Source organism: Balaenoptera physalus (assembly GCF_965194825.1).
Source record: "Balaenoptera physalus genome assembly, chromosome: 7".
In the NCBI taxonomy this organism is placed as follows: Eukaryota; Metazoa; Chordata; class Mammalia; order Artiodactyla; family Balaenopteridae; genus Balaenoptera; species Balaenoptera physalus.
In genome coordinates, this window is record NC_138886.1 from 91,471,872 (window position 1) to 91,479,442 (window position 7,571).

The 7,571-nt window shown below is 43.7% G+C and overlaps 1 long non-coding RNA gene across 8 annotated transcripts in view; it reads right to left on the minus strand.

Moving 5' to 3' along the window:
• The window catches only part of LOC309664506, a 45,772-nt gene extending 38,632 nt beyond the window's left edge, over positions 1-7,140 (minus strand). For 5 of the 8 annotated variants that reach the window (XR_014265845.1, XR_014265846.1, XR_014265847.1 and 2 more), the window contains exons 1-3: positions 5,700-5,977; positions 5,132-5,250; positions 2,415-2,602 (exon numbers count right to left, since the gene is read on the minus strand). This is a non-coding gene — a long non-coding RNA (uncharacterized lncRNA). Of the gene's footprint in view, positions 1-1,914; positions 2,022-2,414; positions 2,603-5,131; positions 5,251-5,699; positions 5,978-6,840 lie in introns of those variants that run through there. The other 3 variants (XR_014265851.1, XR_014265852.1, XR_014265848.1) reach the window with 2 other exon arrangements.
• Between the last annotated feature and the right edge of the window lie 431 nt (positions 7,141-7,571).

Here is a 7,571-nt window from a genome sequence, read left to right on the forward strand (position 1 = left end):
CTATTTTAAGTTTTTTAAGGAACCTCCATATTGTTCTCCATAGTGGTTGTACCAATTTACATTCCCACCAACAGTGTAGGAGGGTTCCCTTTTCTCCACACCCTCTCTAGCACTTACTGTTTGTAGACTTTTTGATGATGGCCATTCTGACAGGTGCAAGGTGATACCTCATTGTAGTTTTGATTTGCATTTCTCTGATAATTAGTGATGCTGAGCATCTTTTCATATGCTTTTTGGCTATCTGTATATCTTCTTTGGAGAACTGTCTGTTTAGATCTTCTGCCCATTTTTTGATTGGGTTGTTTGTTTTTTTGACATAGAGCTCCATGAGCTGTTTGTATATTTTGGAGATTAACCCCTTGTCAGTTGCATTATTTGCAAATATTTTCTCCCATTCTATGGGTATCTTTTTGTTTTGCTGATGGTTTCCTTTGCTGTGCAGAAGCTTTTAAGCTTAATTAGGTCACTTTTGTTTAGTTTTGTTTTTATTTTCATTACTCTAGGAGGTGGATCAAAAACGATATTGCTTTGATCTATGTCAAAGAATGTTCTGCCTATGTTTTTCTCTAAGAGTTTTATAGTGTCTGGACTTACATTTAGGTCTTTGATCCATTTCCAGTTTATTTTTGTGTATGGTGTTAGAGAATGTTCTAATTTCATTCTTTTACATGTAGCTGTCCAGTTTTCCCAGCACCACTCATCAAAGAGACTGTTTTTTCTCCATTGTATATTCTTTCCTCCCTTGCCATAGATTAATTGACCATAGGAGCGTGAGTTTATTTCTGGGCTTTCTATCCTATTCCATTGATATATATTTCTGTTTTTGTGCCAGTACCATACTGTTTTGATTACTGTAGCTTTGTAGTATAGTCTGCAGTCAGGGAGTCTGATTCCTCCAGCTCCATTTTTCTTTCTCAAGATTGCTTTGGCTATTCGGGGTCTTTTGTGTTTCCATGTAATTTAAAAAAAAATTTGCTCTAGTTCTGTGAAAAATGCCAATGGTAGTTTGATAGGGATTGCACTGAATCTGTAGATTGCCTTGGGTAGTTCATATCATCTTACCTCATGTGCCTACTTATCTCTAAGTGAGTGCTGAACACTGTATTTGAAAAGAGAGGCCTTGGGAGTTGTTAACCTTCTCCAGAAAGGATTTTCATTTACTCCCAGCCAGTAACTGGGCAGCTGCAGCCAGTTCAGGGACTGTTTACTTTCAGACCACCCTCCCTCTTAGGTTGAAACTTGATAACCCACCCAACGTAAGAGGATTCACAGGGCTCCATTCCTTGGTGGCCCTGCCGTCCAACTTTTGTCTACTTGGCTATTAAGCTCTGCTCAGCCCCTTAGCTTTGTAGTAAACATCTCCAGGGCAAAAGCAGCCCCATTGTTAGGCTCAGCACTTTGATTTCTGCCATCTTCTGAATCTTGGCCTAGAAACCGTTTGCTCTTTTTAGCTCTCTGACTTGATATATATTCTAATTTTTCTAATTGTCCTTCACTGACAAGTATGTGTGAATCATGTGCTCTACCATTCCCAGGAGAGAAACTTAGTGGCTTCCTCTTCATCTACACAATATATTCTCAAATTGCTCTGGAGATGTTAATTACACTTATTCCAAAGTCTTCTTTAAACAACTAGAGTTGTTTATGTGAAATCTGTTTCATCAGGTTTTACTTTTTTTGTTTACGAGCTTAGTTCTTTTACAGAGTTAGTTCTGTTTACATATGAAACTGTTCCTGGATGTCTGCTCATCTTGATATTTGGGATGCCAGTTTGCCCACACTTGCAAAGACCTCCTTCCCTCCAGGAGGAGGATACTGCCCCCAGGTGAGAGCTACTTCCTCAATCTGCCAGCTAACACCCACTTTTGCCATTTCTCTCTGGCCAAATGCTCCCTCCCAATGCCCAAGAATCACCTCTAAAACAAATGTCCTGGCAGCAGAAGGCCTTCATCATCTGAGGCAAATGCTTGCATTCTGTCGAACATGCCTCAGTTTTCCTTTGAGTTGGGCCCTCGTGGAGACTTGAAAAGGGGGAAAGAAGGGTGAGAATGCAGTAGTGAGAAGGAACTGCAAGGGGAAGAAAGACTATGAGTAGGACCAGGAGACAGGAAAGCAGGGGCCCGTGGACAAGAAAACACAGGCAGCCCACAGGGCTGGACCTCACTCTGAAGGGGTGAGAGGCTGCAGAGATGGGGCCAGGGAACAGGCTGTGGCACACTAGAGCCGAAGGGGGATGAGGAGTCTGCCCTCCACGTGGCAGGCAAGGAGGAGCTTGCGGGACCGAGCAGAATTATGTGGTCACTTGGTCTGCCATGTGGAGGGCCTGGCTTGAAGTGCCACCTGGCACAGTGGTCTGGTGCCAGGTCCACAGACCCTGGGAAACAGCAGAGGTTCCTGAGAGCTGGGTCACTCACCAGCAGGAGGGGGCCTTCTGGAAAGTCACAGTATGTAGGCAGGCAGGAGGCTTGCTCACACCCGTTCTCTGCTTTCCATACTTTGATCAGTCCCTGCTCGTCCACGGTGACAACCAGTTGCAGCCGAGGGTAAGTCACCAAATTCACCAGAGCTGCAGGCTGTAGAGGGCTCGACAGATCTCCGTGCCCTAGGCAACAACAAAATTAATGTAACAACTCCCATAGGGCCCATTTATTTCCTAAACACTTATTATTTTCATTCATTCGACCATCACCCAGTGCATACTGGGGACATGTAGGTGTAAAGGATATGATCCCCATCCTCACAGGCTGCACAGCATGGTAGGGAACACAACACAGAAGCAGTGTTCCACCATAGAGGAGACAGGTGTGTCCTGGAGGAGAGCAGTGGCTGAGCGTGGGTGTTGAGACTGCCTGGGGTTGGTGCCATTGCAGGGGGATTGAGGGTGGGGTTCTTCATGTGCACTGGGCACAGGATGTCTGAAGCACTCCCAGTGGTTACCTATGGCTCAACTGAAGAAGGCTGGGCAGGGAGGCAGGACCCAACACTACCCACCCTGCCCGGGATCTGGGCTGTGCTTGGGACCTAGGCTGTGCTGGGGACCTGGGCCGTACTCAGGACCTGGGCTTTGCAGGGCTGCATAAAGTGAACTTCCACGTGGAACGTCTCACTTGGTCCCCAAGGAACCCAGGTTTACAGATAAACTAATTCAGCCTTGTGGTTGTAAACAGTTTCTGTTGCATATCTGCAACTGCCCTGCTCAGAACATGCCCTTCCCAGTGGTGTACCCAGCAGTGCCACCGCGGGCCAGGCCTGGCGAAGGCCCATGCCCTGTCACGGCCATTAGCACAGAGGAAAATGACTGGTCTGAGATGGGCTGATTCCCAGATACATGGTCTCTCCCAGGATTCTGAAAGCTAGAACAGCGAGGTAAAGAGCCCGGGTCCAGCAGGCCCACGGCACATTAGGATAGGGCGTCAGAGAACCAATCCTCTAATTGCTGTTTCTGAGTTTCTCAGAGTTGCCACATGGGGTTTCTTTCCAATTTGGAGTTATTACGGTTCTTTTTCTATCAGGTGTTATCATGTTAGCATGATCTTTTTCCAATCATGATATCCCAGTATTCTTCCATTCTTTTCTTTCTTCCCCCTCACATCAACAAATCAACAGTTGATTTCTGTTGCTTAAACAGCTAACAAGACTATTACTAGTAGGAACTCGGCACCGGTGACTGGGTCATGTCAACTAGGTCTCGGAGAATACACATTATTCACCAGTGGCTAGTAGTATGGAAGTGGGCAAAGAAGCAGTGAAACTCCCCTTCCCATTTCAGAATAGAAAGTAGCAACCAGGGGAACAGAGCGCAGAAACAGGCTACATACTGCATGACTCCAACAAAATGATTGAGCTTTCTAAAAATAAAATAAGATTGGAGATGTGTTCACAAAGAGGATTAAGGTTGGCAAGCCAGGCAGAATGAGTGCAGAAGGGTCTAGCCCTGTCTAACAGTCCCACACTGTGACCAACGGACCACACTAGAGTTCAACAAACCACAGCCTGCAGCCAAACCCAGCCCACTAACCATTTTTGTATTTTCGTTAAAAAAAAAAAAAATCAAAGAATATTTCATGACACATGAAAAAAACAAGAAACTCACATGTGAGGGTCCATAAGTACAGTTTTATTGGAACACAGCCACTCCCTTTTTGTTTACTTCTTGTCTACAGCTGCTTCTGCTTTTCAGCCACATAGTTAAGTAGTTGCAACAGGACCATGTGGTCTGCAAAGCCTCAAATATTTGCTCTCTGGCCCTTTACAGAAAAGGTCTGCCACCCCAGCACCAAAGCTCTTTATGTTCAAGTCAAGACCTTTTTGTTTTGGCAACTATGGAACCTCCCAGCCTTCAGGCCTTCTTCCTGCCCAAGAGCCCCTCATCTAAGCCTGTGTGGTCTCATGTCCACAGCCTAAGGTGGGTCTCTTTCAGGGCAACACAACTGCAATGAAACAGAGACCAGCCACCTGCACCCATCAGTCACCAGAGCCCTTCACTCGAAATTATAATGTCAAACATCACTGTATATGAGGAAAATAAAGCACGTGGAAGAGAAAAAAAAAACATGATAAACAAATGAAAAACTGACCATGGAGGAAAGACATATGATGCAAATAACTGTATCCTTTAAACAACAAAAAAGAGCAATCAGAGAATATGAAAATGGATAGGAAAGCTTTTTAACAATTAGTACCAACCAAGTCCAAAATACTAATCAAGTTATCGAGGTTGTAACACTTAAGTTTGCAAGTGGGGTGAGTAAAAGCTGCATTATCTGGGCAAAACCACCCAGAGGCTGGCATTGGCTCCAATGTGGACATCACAGAACTGGGCATGGCAGCTGTCATCCCCTTGCATAAACAGCCTCCATCAGGCACTGCAAAAATGCCCATCTCCCTGAGGCAGGACAGCAGAGAGTCAAGGGCATTTGCGATCAATCAGACTCAAGTCTGAAGTGTGACCTGGCACAGCGACTGAGCCTCCTGCAGCTCAGATTTCTCATCTGTACAATGGGGCTCCCACTCCTCACCTCACAAGTTGGCTGTGATGGTTAAAGAGAATAAAGGCAAAGGGCCTCGCTAAGACTGAGGACATAGCAGCATCTGGTCACTTCTCATCCTGGCCCCCTCCTGGACAGCTCACCTCTTGCAGATCCCAGGCACACACGGTGCCATCTGACGACACGGTGCACGCCACGGACTTCTCCCGCCCATCAAACCAGTACTCTTTGGTTGAGATGTAGGCCAGCTCATCTATCTCTCCTGAAAGAGAACACAGACTTGCCTTAAGCACACACATGGATGCCTGGCATGTGAACATTCAACTTGGTGAAGGGGAGGCAGGCAATTCATTCCTCTTCTCTCTCAGGAGCATGACAGGTGCTGATTCTGGGGACAGTGGTGGACAGAAAGAGCTGGGACTTCAGACTTACGATTTGGGTATCATGCCCAGGACTGCCTACCACCCACCAGCCATGTTACTGTGAACAACAGTTACAACATCCTTATCTCTTAGTTTCTGTTTCTTTCTACTCTGAAATAGATGTAATGATCTCTGTGAGGATCAAATGATAACACAGGTATAGAACATAGCAGGGTATGTCCTCATTATGTGGCATTTTCCAACTAATTGGCTGAAAAACCAAATCCCTAGAGATCTGACCAGGGAAAGAGTGGGAATGCACAGAGTTACCACCTTCCCCACCCCGTACCTTTGTGCCCAGCAATGGCTTTGCAGATAAAGTCCTTCTCTGGCCACCCAGATTCCATTCGGAACTCCAGCTCGGATCAGCAGAGATAGTACTGTTTCCATGTCTGTGTGCCCAGGGTCGTCTGGGAGGCTTTACAGGAGGACCAGCGTCTCAGACACAGCTGCCTGAAACAAAGACCCACAGTCCCAGGCAGAAAAGGAGTCATTAGAAGGTGTTTTGGCATCAATAGGCCTAGCTTTGATTCCCAGCTTCACCATCTACTAGCTTGGACAACTCACTTTGCCTATGTAGGTCTCAGTTTCCTCCACTGTTAAATGGGGATAATGATATGACACTGAACGAGTGCTCACCACGTGTCAGGAATAGGTGCTTTTCGTGTTTCCAGTCAAACTATATAACAACCCCATAAGGTAGGTCCTCATCTCCATTTTAGACATGAGAGAGAGGTTAAACAACTAACCCAGGGTCATGCAGCCTCGGTCATGCAACTGGAACTCAAGAGTCTGCATTTTTTTGAAGCCGTCAACTATTGTTGAACTATTTCTCCCTTCAATTTTGTCAGCCCTTCATGCATTTTGTTGCTTTGTTATTAGGTCCATTTACATTTATAATTTTTAGATCTTCTTGATGGATTGATCTGTTTATTATTATAAAATATCCTTCTTTGTCCCTAGTAACACTTTTTGTCTTAAAATCTGTTTTGTCTGATATTAGCATAGTCATTCTAGCTCTCTCTTGGTTGCTGTTTGCATGGTATATGTTTCCATTCTATTATTTTCAACCTGTATCTTTGAATCTAAAGTGTGTCTATTGTAGACAGCATATACTTGGATATTTTTAATCCCTTCTGCCAATCTCTGCCTTTTCATTGGAGTGTTTAATCCATATATATTTAATACAACTACTGATAAGATAGGATTTACATGTCATTTTGCTTATTTCTATGCATTTTTCCTTCTATTCCTCTATTACTGCCTTCTTTTGTATTAAGTATTTTCTTGTGTCCTATTGCCTTGTCATTTCTTCAACTGTATATTCTTTTAGTTCTTAGTGGTTGCCTTGGGGATTACTGGATAAAAATCTTAATTTATGACAATCTAGTTTTGATTAATATCAACTTAATAGTATCAAAAAACTTAGCTCCTGTGTAGCTCCATTTTATGCCCCTCTCATTCATGCTGTTATTGTCATACAGATTACATCTTCATACGTTATGTACCCAATGGAGAGTCACAATTATTGTTTTATGCAGTTGTCCTTTAAATCACATAGGAAAAAAGGAGTTACAAACAAAAGAATTCATTTATGTTGCCTTTTATATACACCCATATGGTTACTTTACTGGTGCTACTTCTTCACGTGGATTCAAGTTCCTGTCTAATGTCCTTTCATATCAATCTGAAAGACTCTCTTTAGTATTTTTTGTAGGGCAAGTCTGCTAGCAACAAATCCTCAGAGCTTTTGTTAATCTGGGAATGTCTTAATTTTCTCCTTCATTTTGCTAGATATAGAATTATTTATTTATTTATTTGTTTATTTATTTATAATCAGTCATCAATTTTATACACATCAGTGTATACATGTCAATCCCAATCGCCCAATTCAGCACACCACCATCCCCACCCCACCGTGGTTTTCCCCCCTTGGTGTCCGCACGTTTGTTCTCTACATCTGTGTCTCAACTTCTGCCCTGCAAACCAGTTCATCTGTACCATTTTTCTAGGTTCCACATACATGCGTTAATATACGATATTTGTTTTTCTCTTTCTGACTTACTTCACTCTATATGACAGTCTCTAGATCCATCCACATCTCAACAAATGACTCAATTTCATTCCTTTTTATGGCTGAGTAGTATTCCATTGTATATAT